This window comes from Lissotriton helveticus, chromosome 4_1 (assembly GCF_964261635.1).
Source record: "Lissotriton helveticus chromosome 4_1, aLisHel1.1, whole genome shotgun sequence".
Lineage (NCBI taxonomy): Eukaryota > Metazoa > Chordata > Amphibia > Caudata > Salamandridae > Lissotriton > Lissotriton helveticus.
The window spans coordinates 1,953,436,720-1,953,452,128 of record NC_136063.1 but is presented as its reverse complement, the minus strand read 5'-3'; the positions used below and the strand labels follow the sequence as shown (position 1 = coordinate 1,953,452,128).

General features: G+C 47.0%; 1 protein-coding gene across 5 annotated transcripts in view; it reads left to right on the top strand.

Annotated features, from left to right (window-relative positions):
• The window catches only part of FGF13 (fibroblast growth factor 13), a 1,132,668-nt gene that overhangs the window by 691,714 nt on the left and 425,545 nt on the right, over nucleotides 1–15,409 (top strand). The gene's annotated exons all lie outside the window — the stretch shown is intronic.

Sequence of the window (15,409 nt, the reverse complement as noted above, 5' to 3'; positions counted from 1 at the left end):
AAACAGCATTTTTACGTTGGCCCTTTGTGTTCTTGATAACTAGGTGGGCGGAAAACTCGGATAAAAGTCATTTAAGTCCCAGATACGAATTGGGCCATCCCCCTCCTTATACTTGCAAGAACGTAAGTAAGGGGCTGTTTTCCTTTGCTTGAATCTAATTAGGACCAAGTCCCCTGGGATGTCTTTTGGCAAAGTGCCTAACCACCCCACCCTCCTAACACTTAAGATCCCCCCATCTAGATCAGGTGGCAGGGGTCTATGAGTCTGTAACCAAAACATGGCCTTATGTAGTAAGTCTTGGCGTGTTTCAACTTTCCCATAGGTTAGTGGTGGGATCCCGGAGACAACGGTCACATAGGGGGCGGCTTCGGGGGGTAGGTGTATTCGTGGCATTCTAGTAGGTTCAATTTTAGCCTCAATGTGGTTTGTTTGTACCAACGATATAGTTTGAGAATGCGCATTCCTGCGGGAATTCAGTTTGGGTTTTTCCAGAACAGTGAGGGGGATAGGCGGGTCTGATGATGCTGGTTTGGTTCCTGATGAAATGTGTGTTTTAACTATCAGTTCAATGTTAGAAATCCTGACCACCAGATAGTTGATTTTTTCCACCAAGGGTGAAATTAGGGAGGTTAATAGGTGCTCGAGCTGTGCCAATAGAGTTGGTTGAGGAAATGATGGGGAGTTTTCCATTTTTCCATGCTCCATATCCTCCGACACAGAGCTGACATTGGAGTGGTGCTGAGAGAGACTGGGGTGTAGTTTAGGAGTATTGGCTGGCTTCCCGTTGATGATGACAACATCGGTCTTTCTCTTGGTGTTCTGCCCACCCGGTGACGGTGCTATGAGAGGAGATTGGGGTTTATTAACGCAAAGAGGTGACATCTGCAGGGTGGCGTTAACATCGTCTGGGTTAGTCTCAGTGCTTATGGAGGGTAAAAGGTCAGGGATATATTGTGTTCCACACATGGCATTAAGCTCCTCCCAGATAGACATGGTATGATGGTACGATGCACAATACCAAAACAGTGGGCCAATAACAATGGTAAGGGGAATCACAGTACCTGTTTAAAGAGAGAAGAAATAGAAAGGGTGGTGGCCCGCCCCGGCCTCTTTGTGCCTCTGAGGGCCACAGAGGGCCCGCCCTTTGCCCGGGCTTAGCCCGGCGCTGTCCCGCACGCGTACCACGGGGCGGGAGGTGTTCCGCGTTCTTGAGGCGCCTCCAGGCGCAGCGGGAGCGTCACGAGCGCGCCAGGTCCCGGGGCTGCTGGGAAATGTGGTTCCTGGTTCCCGGTTTGGGCTGGAGCGTCCCTGGTTTGGTGTCGCGTTTGCCGTTTCCCTCACGGCTGGATGGGTGAAGGGTATTCCTGGCAGCTCCCCCCACGACTCCCCACCGCCAAAGGTAAGGTTTCTGAAATGCCCCCAGGCACGCTTGGTGCTCCGCGTTCTTGAGGCGCCTCCAGGTGCAGCGGGAGCGTCACGAGCGCGCCAGGTCCCGGGGCTGCTGGGAAATGTGGTTCCTGGTTCCCGGTTTGGGCTGGAGCGTCCCTGGTTTGGTGTCGCGTTTGCCGTTTCCCTCACGGCTGGATGGGTGAAGGGTATTCCTGGCAGCTCCCCTCACGACTCCCCACCGCCAAAGGTAAGGTTTCTGAAGAGCTGGTCAGTATTCACTGTAGGCGGTGCGCTTAGATGAGGCATATGTGCCAAGGCTCTAGTAGGTCTCTCCACCAAGAAGAATACTTATAAGACTGAAGGGTGAAGCTGCTTATGGATCAGTCTTAGGTAAATAGAGCAACATTCTGGGCTTCTGAATTTTAGGAGACCACTACCAGTCAAAGATTATTGCATCTTGATTGCTCTTCAGCATCTTTAATCAAGACTGTCAACTGAAACGAGATTGACTAAAGCCTGGCAACAGTGGCATTAAACATTGTATCCTTTTACTATGCTTTAAATGTTACATTCTCAACCAACCCAACTCTGTTGAATATTTTAATTAAGTCATCTAGAAGAAGATTAAGGCCTATTACCACAGTGTTGATGTTGTGTTCTAATGCTTTTCTAGACTATCTTGCATCCAGTACCACATTTTGTGTTATAAACTCTGTTGGTTTCTGGTTTTTGGATGGTTTGCTGGGGGATGGTCTCCCCACATCTTCTTTCCTTCTCCCATCTCTCATATTTCGGTCAGTGTGTTTTCTTTAATCAGAGCAAGCTATAGAGGACATTCTCACATTCCAGGAGAAATATGCATCTCACTTTTGTAATGATTTAACCCAAGTACATTTCCTTTAAGTATAATTCAGGTCAGCTAGACTGGAACAAACTTTAATATTTACTCAGACATAGATCTAATCCTCGATATTTATGATTTGTTTTCATATAGCATGCCTCAGATGGGTCAAATAAGTGATATTAGATTATCATGTTACTGGGTGAATTTGCTTGTCCGCTATGTCTTCAGTACTTCTACCCTACTTAAACTGATCCAGGACTAAGGGCTACGCCATTCAGTCTTATATGGGGGCTTGCTCTTCTCAGTTCAGTTTAGGTGGAACAATGAGGTGCGCAGAAGCCCAAGTGCATTTCACTTAATACACCACTAAAAGAATTAATTAGTGCAGCTATCCCAACATAAGCATTGTATCTGCCATGGGGGAGGAAATATTGAACCCCCTCTGTTTGCCATCTCCTTTCTCTACCCACCCACCTAGCAACCTACTTTCTTATACCTTCAGAAGTCTTTTGTAGCACAGCCCAGTCCCTTCTGTGCTGGGGTGTCACCAGCACTCCAGGAGTCCTAGCTAGGAAAATACCCAGCATCCAAGGTCAGGGGATGCCACACTTTCAGCCTACCATGTCCATTCTAATTCCTGTGCCTAGGCAGTCTCATCTCTCTTCTTGTTTCAGCATTCTCATAGGCACTCCTGGATGCCTTTGCTACATGCAGAGGGCAGCCAGCCTCTTCCTTGCTTGGAAATACATAATTCCTGGTCTAAAGCCTTTTGTCAGATGTAGGTCTCCACCAGTCCTTGCAGTTCTGGTTCCAACTGGTCAATCTATGCACTAAGTCTCTTTCAACACTCTGCCCCTCAGGATGGCTCTCTACAGTTCATTTGAGTGGAAGCTGGGCAATGTAGGGGATGATGATGGCAACAGGATGATGATGGCAACAGGATGATGATGTATCAATAATAGTATGGTGTGTTTTGGGGCGATACCCTCCTCAGTGGGCCACATCCATACCCCGGGATCCATCATTATTTTTGTTTATAAATTTAAGATTCATAGTTGCATGAGAACATATTGAATTATTTTTCTTCATTTACTATACAGTAAAACCTATAGAAATGTGTAGAATGTATGTGCATAGAAAGAGTAAACCCCAAAAGAAGAGGATAGGCAATGTTTGAGGGTGAGAGTTTGCTGTTTGTGGGAAGGCAGACAATTGTAGTTAATAGCCCTTTGTACCCCATTTTCCAATTTCCAAGTGTTATCATATTTCCTAAATTTGTATTCTTAAAAGCAGGATAGGGATGATGACTTCTCGAATGACTTTTGTGAGATCTGGGGGTCTCTAGTTGGCAAAGGTATTCACTAACCCTGGGCGTAGTGGGCGGAGTGGGGCTCCGCGGAACTACGTGAAGTGGGCGCACAACTACGCCCACCCACGCACTCCGCGTAGCCCCACTCCGCGCCGCCCGCCTCCCTCCCGCCCTCACTAAATACATAAATAAATGAATAAAAAGCTTTTAAACACACTTACCTTGTCTGCCGCGTCCCCGGGGCTCCCTCTCGCCGTGCCGCGATTCGCGCCGCCACCGAATCGGAGCCTAATGCATTCCTCACGAGAAATGCGCATGCGCGGCCGCCCGCGCATGCGCATTAGGATCCGAAATGGCGGCGCGCATCGCGGGACGGCGAGAGGGAGCCCCGGGGACGCGGCAGACAAGGTAAGTGTTTTTAAAAGCTTTTTATTCATTTATTTATGTATTTAGGGAGGGCGGGAGGGAGGCGGGTGGCGGCCGGCTACGCACCGTCTGCGGAGCGCGCGTAGTGCCGCCTGGCTACGTCCGCTACGCAAAATGCGTAGGAGACGGCACTCCGTGCACTCCGTGCACGGAGCGTAGCTGGCCGCCCACCCTTAGTATTCACCTTTGTCCAAATAGGGACCCCTACTTCTAAGTCAGGATAGGGGGATTACACTCCTTAATAAAACCTGCTCACCCCCTTGGTAGCTTGGCACGAGCAGACAGGTTTATCTCAGAGGCAGTGTGTTAAGCATTTGTGAATATACACAGTAATACAGTGAAAAAGCTACAGATGGACACAACTCAGGTTTTATAATAAGTATTCTTTATATAGACTTAACACAAGACCACAAACGACAAAAATCCACAATACTACACTTAAGATTGCTTAAAGATGATAAAACGTTGCTTAGTTCAAGTTGATGATCAATGTGCCAAAGTTCTCAACAAAGTACCTGGATGCGTAACGCAAAGTAAACAAACGGCTTGCAAAAGGGGAGATGCGTCGGTTCTGTGATCCGGGGGAGATGATGTGTCGTGCCTCAATGCTTGCGCAGAGTCAAGTCAAGTCAAGTCATAAAATTTGTATAGCGCACTACATACCCAGAGGGTTTCAAGGCGCTTAGGAAGAGGAGGAGGATTATTTGTCAAATATCCACGTTTTAAGCTGCTTTCTGAACGCTAGGTGGTTCTGGGTGAGGCGGAGGTAAGCGGGGAGTGAGTTCCATGTTTTAGCAGCCAGGTATGAAAAGGATCTGCCTCCCATGGTGGTCTTGTTGATGCGAGGTACAGTGGCGAGGGCTTGGTCGGAAGAGCGTAGTTGGCGGGAGGGGGTGTAGAAGGACAGTCGAGAGTTGAGGCAGTCTGGTCCGATGTCGTAAAGTGATTTGTGTGCGTGGGTGAGCAGTCGGAAAGTGATCCTCTTATTGACGGGTAGCCAGTGGAGGTCTTTAAGGTGACCAGAGATGTGTTAGTTGCGTGGGATGTCTAGTATGAGCCTGGCTGAGGCGTTTTGGATTCGTTGGAGTTTCTTCTGGAGTTTAGCGGTGGTACCTGCGTAGAGGGTGTTTCCGTAGTCCAGTCGGCTCGTGACCAGGGCGTGGGTGACTGTTTTCCTAGTTTCGGGGGGGATCCAGCGAAATGTTTTTCTGAGCATGCGAAGAATGTTGAAGCAGGAAGAGGATACTGCGCTGACTTGTTTGTTCATTGAGAGTGAAGAGTCCAGAATGACGCCAAGGTTCCGTGCGTGGTCTGTCGGGATGGGTGCTTTTCCGAGGGCTTCCGGCCACCAGGAGTCGTCCCAAGCAGAGGGGGATGTGCCTAGGATGAGGACTTCTGTTTTGTCTGAGTTCAGTTTCAGACGGCTTTGTTTCATCCATTCGGCGACTTCTTTCATTCCTTCGTGCAGGTTAGCTTTGGCGGCGCCGGGGTCATTGGTGAGAGAAAGAATCAGTTGAGTGTCGTCCGCGTAAGAGATGATGTTGAGGTTGTGTTGGCGTGCGATGGCCGCGAGGGGGCTCATGTATACGTTGAAAAGGGTGGGACTGAGTGAGGATCCTTGAGGTACGCCGCAGATGACTTCAGAGGCCTCGGACTTGAATGGAGGAAGGCGGACTCTCTGGGTTCTACCGGTGAGGAACGAGGTGATCCATTCCAGTGCTTTTCCTTGGATTCCGATGTTATTGAGGCGTTGTAGAAGGGTGCTGTGGCAGACTGTATCGAATGCTGCAGAGAGGTCGAGGAGGATGAGGGCGACTGTGTCTCCATTGTCCAGTAGAGTTCGAATGTCATCTGTTGCTGCGATGAGGGCGGTCTCGGTACTATGTTTTGCTCGGAAGCCAGATTGTGAGGGGTCGAGGGATTTGTTGGCTTCGAGGAAGGCGGCGAGTTGGCAGTTGACGGCTTTCTCGATGACTTTGGCCGGGAATGGAAGAAGCGAGATGGGGCGGTAATTTTTGAGTTCGGTGGGGTCTGCTGTTGGTTTTTTCAGAAGGGCGGAGAGTTCAGCGTGTTTCCAGTCTTCAGGGAAGGTAGCGGAGTTGAAGGAGCAGTTGATGACGTCTCGGAGGTGCGGCGCTATTACGGAGTCTGCTTTGTTGAAGATGTGGTGAGGACATGGGTCTGTGGGGGATCCTGAGTGGATGGAGTTCATCAGGCGGATGGTGTCCTCAGTGGAGATTGGCTTCCAGTCGTTAAGGGTGTTCACGGGGGGAGGATGGACAGCAGACGGCATGGTGGGTTGGTTTCCGGGTTGGTTGTCAAAGCTGTTGTGGATGTCTGCAATCTTGTTGTGGAAAAAAGAGGCTAGGGAGTCGCAGAGGGTTTGAGAGGGGGTGATGTCGTTGGAGTTGGCCGAGGGATTGGAAAATTCCTTGACGATGTTGAAAAGTTCCTTGCTGTTGTGAGCGTTGTTGTCGAGTCGATCCTTGAATGCTGCTTTCTTGGCTTTTCGGATTAGTTGGTGGTGAGTGCGGGTGGCGTTTTTGAAGGCGTCCTTGGTGCTGGTGGTTGGGTCTTTTTTCCAGGCCTTTTCAAGGGAGCGGCAGAGTTTCTTGGACTTCTTGAGATCATCGTTGAACCATGAGGCCTTCTTGCTGCCAGGTTTGTTTTGACGTTTTTTCAGAGGTGCTAAGGTGTCAGCGGTGTTGGATAACCATAGGGTGAGATTAGCGGCGGCTTCGTTAGCGTTGGAGGAGGGGGCTGGGGTGTGTTGAAGGAGCGATGCGGAGATTTGGTCCGTGGTGATTTTGTTCCAGTTCCTTTTCAAGGTAGGTTGGAGGTGGATGCTGGGTTTTGGTTTGTTGTAGGTGAAGTGAACGCATCTGTGGTCAGTCCAGATGAGGTCCGTAGTGTGGCTGAAAGAGACATGGTTGCTGGAGGTGAAGATGGGGTCGAGTGTGTGACCTGCGATGTGGGTGGGGGAAGTGACCAGTTGTTTAAGTCCGAGGTTGGTGAGGTTGTCCACGAGGGTGGCGGTGTTGCGGTCGTTGATCTTATCGAGGTGAAAGTTGAGGTCTCCCAGAAGGATGTAGTCTTTGGAGGGGAGCGCGTGTGGAGTGATGAAGTCCGTGATGTCTTCACTGAATTTTGCGCGGGGTCCTGGTGGCCTGTAAAGGAGGGTGCCTCTGAGTGTGGTCTTGGGGTCGATGTGGATCTGGAAGTGAAGGTGTTCGGAATTGGCGAGGTTGGCGTCAGAGCTGGTTGAGATGCGGATAGATTTCTTATGGACTATAGCGATTCCTCCTCCTGTGTGGCTGGTGCGGTCCTTGCGTGTGATCTTATATTCATCAGGGATGGCAATGGTGATGTCTGGTGCTGAGGAAGCATTCATCCATGTTTCCGTAAGGAAGGCGATGTCCGGAGAGATGGTGTCTAGTAGGTTCCATAGGTCGATGGCGTGCCTGTGGACTGATCGGGTGTTGAGAAGGATACAATGTAGGTGGTTGGGGTCGGGTATCTGTGGTGAGGTTGTAGCGGAGATGTTGTCGGTGCCGATGAATTTGCAGGAGTAGCAGGAGAAAGGTCCATGGGTGCGACCAGGAGCGGCTTGGACGCAGTTGGGAGCGCGACCGGGGTTAAGGGCTAGGAGGGTGGCGGCATCGTAGGTAATGCGGGAGGGCTGGGTAGCGCGAGGGGCAGGGGGTCTGGCGCTGGGCGCGGTCCAGGCGCGGACGGGCGTAGACGGGCTTACCTTTGGCGCACCTTCGGCGCGGATTGGGCGTGGTCGCTGCGCGTAGACGCTGCGCGCGGGAGCAACTGTCATAAGAGGTTGTGGAGGGGGAGGGGCGAGGGAGGATAAGATGGGAGGCGGTTGCGTGGTGGAGGGGGCGGTCTCAGGGCAGAACAACAACAACAGAAGCAAATGGCGGCTATAGCGCGATTTTGACCCGGTTTGAGGAAGGTTTGACCCGGTTTGAGGAAGGAGCAGAGGTAAGGGCTGAAAAACGCTGATAAATGGTCAGCAAATGCAGGTTACAGCAAAGGTAGTTCTAAAAAAATCAAATAATGCAGGCACAGTTATCACAAGCAGGCAGGCACGTTCTAGCGCTAAGCGAGGGCAGCAGCGCTATGCAGGCAACAAAGCAAGTTAACAGAGGCGTCCAGGAAGCTTAGCAGCGCGATGTAAACAATACCAGGCAGCTCAGGGCAGGGGTCAGCGAGGGCAGGAGGGAGCGACCGTGCTCAACCAGGGTTGAGTAGGGGATGCGTTGTGATCCTTACCGGTGCGGAGGTGATGCACAGATTCTCAGTGTGTGGGCCCGTTGCGGTGCGCAAGATGGCGCCTTGATGCGGTGCGATGATCCGGTTGCAATGCGAGAAGATGGCGCCCTTGATGCGGCAATGCGATGATGATGCGTAGACGCCCTGGCAGCCTTGCGACGACTCTATACTTTGGAGCCCGACAGGCCCTGTGACATGCTTCCCCGGTGATGCGATGGCGACACTCTCGATGGCGTCACGCTTCTCCGGTGATGCGACAGCAGGCAGCTTCGATGAACACACGCTTCCAGGGAGATGCGGCAAAGGCTCACTTCTCCGACGATGCGATGATTTCAGCTGTGGCAGCGACACGCTTCCTCTTGATGCATCGTGCTTCCAGCTCCCAGCGACACGCAAATGACTGGAGTTGAGAATTCCCAGCAAGGAAATTCAGAGGGGAGCTGGAGATGAAGTCTTTTGTCCCTGAGAATTCAGCAGGAGGCAAGCACAGTTCAAGCCCTTGGAGAATATTCTGAAGATGATGAAAGTCCTTAAAATGTTCCTTCTCCTTTCCATGGCAAATAAGCAACCACTGCAGGCCAACCCAGCAAACAGCACACTGGCAGAGGAGCAGTAAAACTCCTGCAGCTTCCTTGGTTCTTCTCCTTGGCAAAAGCTTTCAGGCATACTAAATTCGAACTTCTACCATGTTCCCTGAGTCAGTTAGGATTATAAGAATGTAATAATCTAACTGCCCATTCTAGCCTTTGGAGAACAGGTAGCCTTGCAATAGTGAAAAACGAAAATGGCTGTAGTTCAATATTAGGACATGCTAAACACATCAGAGCATGTCCTACCTTATACTTATAATGCGCGCTGCCCTTGGGCCTACTATAGGGGTGTCTAATATGAAGCAAAGGGAAGGTTTAGGGCCTGGCATGTGGGGGCACTTCCCAAGTCGACATGGCAGTATTAGACTGCACACAGACCTTGCAATGGCAGGCCTGAGACACACTTTACAAGCTGCTTCTGTGGGTGGCACAACCAGTGCTGCAAGCCCACCAGCAGCATTTGATTTACAAGCCCTGGGCACACATGGTGCACTGTACTAGGGGTTGACAGGTAAATCAAATAACCCAATCATGGAATCACCAATTAGTACATCAATTTAACATAGGGAGCACTTGCACTGTGGCACTGAATAGCAGTAGCACAGGGTCGAAAGCATATAACCAGCAAAAACATGGCAAAACAGAGGAGGCAATCGTCAAAAATGGAAGGGAGACTCACGCCAGTGATGCCAGGTCTAACAACTTTACTTACACACCTACATTGAATGAAGACATAAACATTGTTTTGTGAAGGAGGCCCTATAAGTGTATAGTGATGCACATTTCTGTGAGTAGCTATGCCAGAATCCCAAAATCATTCTAATTCAGAGCCAATGCATGTTGTAAAGAGAATTAAAATAAATGTTCCTGACGATGCCACAACGTTTTATTTATTTTCAACTTTTCTTTCCTCAACCACAAACTTCTTTCTTGTTTGGGAAATCTGAGCTGTTCATCTGTCAGTTTGTTTTCAGCGCTAATTCATTTAGCCAAAATAAAGTGTCAACATTACTCAGATCAGTATGAACTTCTTTCAAGAGAAACTCTACTGTGTTTGATGCAAAGGATAGAACAATGTTGCATTATATATTTTTAACTACTCTGGGCCTTATTACGATGTTGGTTGGAGTTGTCGCTGACCGACACCTTTGCAGTCTCGGGACCGACTGACCTCCACAATTACAATGTGACTGCACCATGTAAACCAGCCGTAGCACAAGCTCTCATAGTGAAAAGGGACATTGTGTTCATCCCTGCACTGTGTGGCAGGCACTTTAAGGCAGGCACCTTAATGTGCCAGCCACACGGTGCAGGGATCAACAGGCGGGCACCATGGGTGCTCCCTCAGCACCCAACCGGAGTCCACACGGAGTAGGGCACCCTGCTAGGAGCCCCAAAGCTCACTTTCCTATAGGCTTTCCATGTCAGAAAGCCAGGCATGGAAATCCTGTGGGAAACCAAGCATCATAATCCCAACGGCAGGTACACCATCCTTTGGGATTATGGGCTGGTCTCTGACTGGCAGAAGGGCATCCTTGAGCCTATCATAATCCAGCCAGAATGACTGGCTGGTTTCTTTTCCAACCACCTAAATTGTAATTAGGCGGTCAGAAATGAAACAACGATGAGTGCCAGCAAACATCCGACCTGAGGTCGAGGCTTTCCTACACTCAATTTAATCAGCCCCTCTGTATAAACAATCCAGGCTACTGATTATAACGTAAGGATGGTGGTCTCTGAGGAGAAAGGCATATGTTGTTAGGCCAATTGGGGTGAAAAGTGTTGTACAAAAGAGTTTAAACTGAAAGGAATTTCCATGGGAGGGCTACATGATTAAAAAAAACAGGAAGGCATTGAAAAAAATACATTAACTACAACAGACTTGGAAACATATCAGCCAGATTCATTAAATAGTTATAAACTTCACTGTCCACAGATTGCAAACAACAGCAAGTGTATGTACTATACATGAATAGCGGTTAAGATCGAATGCAGACTTTTTAAATAAATGTAATCTTATTGTAAATACATTCTGATGGTGGCAGCCACTGACAATATAAAGGTATGGACCAACTTACTTTACCCACAAAACATTAATCTGAAGATTTAAATGATACTGCACGGACATCACATTTTCCCAGTAAAGATTCAATACTGCCAGATTTCTGTTTCTGTAGAGGAGTTTGTCTGAGTGATGCTCTTATCCCTGCATCCAGACTCAGAGGGGCTGATACACAAAGGTAAATTTACACTTTGGTCTAAGTTTACCAAAAGAGTAGTAAACGTACTACAATGTGTAAGTTTACTCAACGGCGGCTGCCTCAGAATGGGAGTGGTGGGGCAATGGATAAATAAAAATTATTTCAACTTACCTGTCCTTTGCCCGCAGCCACAGCCACACCCTCTCCTTTGTCCTCTTGTCTGCACTAGCAGCACCAGAAGCAGACTCTACCAGTCAATCATGACTCTGAGTGAGCAGCGTTGTGATTGGTCTGAGCAATCTGTTTGTCTGCTCAGGCAGTGTCTGGGAGCTTGGGCATGTTATCCAATTGGCTGTGAAACACAGCAAGATGGATAACACACTAAGTGCACATGAATATTTGGCCTGCCCAAGAGGGCTGCCCGAAAATTCTTGTGCACTTAGGGAGTGAAAACCACTCCTCTCTTTGTTCAGCCCGCCACGATCAGGCTGGCTCCAGTCCTTCAAAAATAGAATGATAGTAATCAGGACACAAGTCCTAAAAAAAGAAGTGGGGGAACTAACCTAGTTAGGCAGTATGCAAGTGACATCACAGCAGGCTACATTACGGCACGCAACATCACGGCGCACGACATCACGGCGCAGGACATCACACAAGACATCACAGAAATTGACATCATAGATAGTGGTATCACAAGCCACAACTTTACAGGAAGTAGCTTCACAAGAAGTGATGTCAGATCTAAAGCCCTCAGATATATGTTTAGCAGGTCTATCATGTGTATGTTTTAGCGCATTGCGAGGATAATAGAACAGTGAGATATGCAAGATGATATGTGACTTCCACACCTTGCAATCCCCCAGTTTTATGAAAAATATCCTGTACATTATTTTACAAACTTACATAATTTATTGTACATGTAATATGCATGTGTTGATGTAAAGCGCTCTGACACCCTGCATTGGGATGAGTAGGGCTATACAAGAAAAAATAGTGGTACTTAAATATTTCCAGGCCTCATCAGATGTGGTAAGTTCTATATAAAAGCAATTTGCTTTGTGTGAATACTGGGAAAGACAAACACATATGACATTCTTACATTGCATGCATATCTCCTAAACAGGGACTGAACAATGTGAAAAGCTGCCTCTCTTAAGTATGTGTGAAGTGCAAGAAGATGTGCGGCTTTATTTCCCCTCCACTTCATTTGCATCAGGTGTGAGGCTCCTGACTTCTTCTAACCAAGAGACTTGAACAAAAGGAGGCCTGATGACCCCTCCAATTCGGCCTTTGTTATGGGCCCGTAGGAGTCTTAAATAAGAAAGCCCTGCCCCCGCCTGCAAGTTGCTGCAGATGGAAAGGAGACAACAATGTGCAGGTGCTGCTGAAAGCGTCCCACTGTTTGGAAATTGCACCGGGATGAGTGCAGCACATTATTCAGTGGGGCCCAAATTCTTGGCAGGGGGACGGTATCCACCCTGTGACAATAGTTGGTGGATGCCATCCACCCGTGTGTACCCCCCACTCGTGCCCTGATAATAATGTCTTGTTATTATCATTTTCTTTTTGCACTGCTCAAATAGCAATGGGGTGAAGCTCCTCCGCCATAGCAGAGGAGTCGCCACTGAGTTTACTTTTGTGAATCAGGCCCAGCAGGCCTGATTCACAGAGCCTGATCCACAAAGTTAAACTTAAACGTGTGTGTAAATTTACACTTGCTGTAGTAACTTTACTACTGTTTTGGTATTCACACCTACAAGTGCACTTTAGCAGCTAGTAATTTCACTTGGAGTATAATTGTACTCATAGGTTGTGAATACCAAAACAGTAGCAAAGTTACTACAGCAAGTGTAAACTTACACAAAAGTGTAAGTTTACCTTTCTGAATCCAGCTGTGTGGGATTATTCTGTCAAGTAATATATAAAGTGAAATGATGCCTTGGTCACTAATAATAGATTTTAGATTCATAGGTGAGATAGTTGAGTTATCTGACCTAACGACAACATAAATTGCCAGGAAAAACATCTATTTTTGTATTTATTTAAATAAAATAAAATTTCCCACCTCCACAGAGAGAACACCAAATCTTATTTTCCTTCTTGTTTTTCACTTTAATTGAAAAAGAATTAGAGTTAAATAGGGGCTTGTATAATTTGTCTGGCCACCTACTATAAACAAACACAACAACATATATATTTACATGTTACTATTTACATGGACATATACAAAACACATATATATACACATTAGTCAAAAAGATGTATCCGTATTCGAATATTGTAGCCTAATTTTTCTTACAAAAAGGATGCTTGTTATATGTACAGACTCCGCATTCCTTTCGAAGTAAGCTCCACCAGACCTAACACAAGAAGTATGAGTAGTCCATATCTATTTAGGCTCTCTTCAATCCTTTTGCTCCTTGTAAATAATACTTTTGCACAATCAATAATTTGGCTGGGGTCTCCTTCAAAAAATGTGTCGACGCGCTTCAGCCATCATAATTCTGGCCTCATCAGGACTAGGGCTAATAGATAATTCGATCTTCAAAGATACATATTCTTGACCCAGTCTTATCTGGTAATTTTCATCAATTCAGGACTGTATATTTAACGGTGGTGAACTCTTTTAAATTCACAGTATGTCGTCCTTCCTTATTAACGGTGATAGCGCATAAGTCACACTCCTAATTGCAGCCTTTCAATTCTCCCAGGTATTTAAATGTCACCGCCATTTCGGAACTTTAAATGCCACGCCAAGAGCAGGATTGCTCGGTTCGTTCACATCGGCGTCATAAACCCGACTTACACCGCTCGCATGATGCGGAAGTCATCTCTCCTGGCTAAACACTGAGCCTATTCTGTCAAGTAGGCACCCAAGAAGTACCAAATGTTGTCGGCCTCATGGTTGCGGATATCTGTTCCAATGTATTAAATACCGTTACTAATCCACCTCATGAAACAAATACATTAGTCTGTCTGCTGTGCACTGAATCTAAGCCTGTGGATGATGCACTTTATTGTCTTATAAAATCATGTGTCTTTTGCTCTCATTCCCTTGTATCATTGCTGATTTAATACTTTAAGTGGAAAACTATTATGACTGGGATGGATATGTTGGAGTTCTTGAACTAGAAACTGAGGAAAGGGTGGTCCCGTTCAGTAGACAATTTTCCAGTTATTAATGCACAGCACTAACTGAGAGGCATCTCCAAAAAGAAATCACAAGCTTTGGAGGAACAAGGTAGTGGTATAAAAACAATACCATTGATTGATTGATTGAGGTCGGATCACCCTTCCTCTCACACATATTGACTATACAGCGGCTCATATAAATGATAACCCATATCATGATAGCTGAAAAACGAATTCCCAGAAGTGAGGAATAAAACACTTACCTTGCACTTGCCACATCACGAGTGCAAGGTAAGTGGTAGTATTTTTTTTTAATTTAATTTTACCTATCCAGTCATCTGTCAACTTTCCCACCACTCCGCCCCGCCTCACTGCTCTTACTTGTACCAGCTGCCATTGCGAGACTGAAAACTAAAATTCAACATTTGCATTTTCTAAAGCAATAGCACAACAGATGCAAAGACGGGTTAACCAATTTGAAAGGTAAAGAAGTTACTGAAAATCGTAGTGACAGTGAAGTAAACCGTGCCCATAATTCCATAGTATTACCACAGTACAGTAAAATGTACACAAGCAAAAAGGCTTTACTGCCTCACAGATTGCATGTTACAAAGATTTTGCACAGAGCAACAACGCTCTCAATAGCCATCAGTCACTTAAATGTAAATTCACTTTATTACGTAAATGTAACTCTTTGGACCCTAGTTTTGTTTAAATATTTGTGTTAACAAATGCACATGAACAAATGCCCAGGCATTAACCGCACAAGCAAAAGTGCAGAGTGTAATATGATATTTGTTTTCATTGTGGAGGAAGAGGAGGGGACATGATTTACTCCGAATAATATCTTGACTTACATTCAGAAAAGCAAGGGCTGTAAATTCCTCTAAAAGGTTGGCACATAAAACTCACGCTTGACAGAGGCAATAATTCCAGGGTGTGCACCACTGAGCTGTTGCAGACAGCACAACCCTGCTTGCTGCCAGCAGAGGAGGCAGCCGGTTTACTGCTCGCGTAATGCGGCGCGGTGTCCTGTTTCAGTAATTGCTTTGTAATTCTAGACGTCAGAGCACAGTTTTCTGATAAAAAAAGAATGTGTTTAGATACATTTTAAGGGGCGGTACATTTAGGTTAAAGAAACGGCTCGTCAGTGCCAGAACAATAGAGCAACATCATGAATCATTAATGACCTCTGAAAGTCATAATGGCCTGTCACTAATGCCCATTAATGATCTCT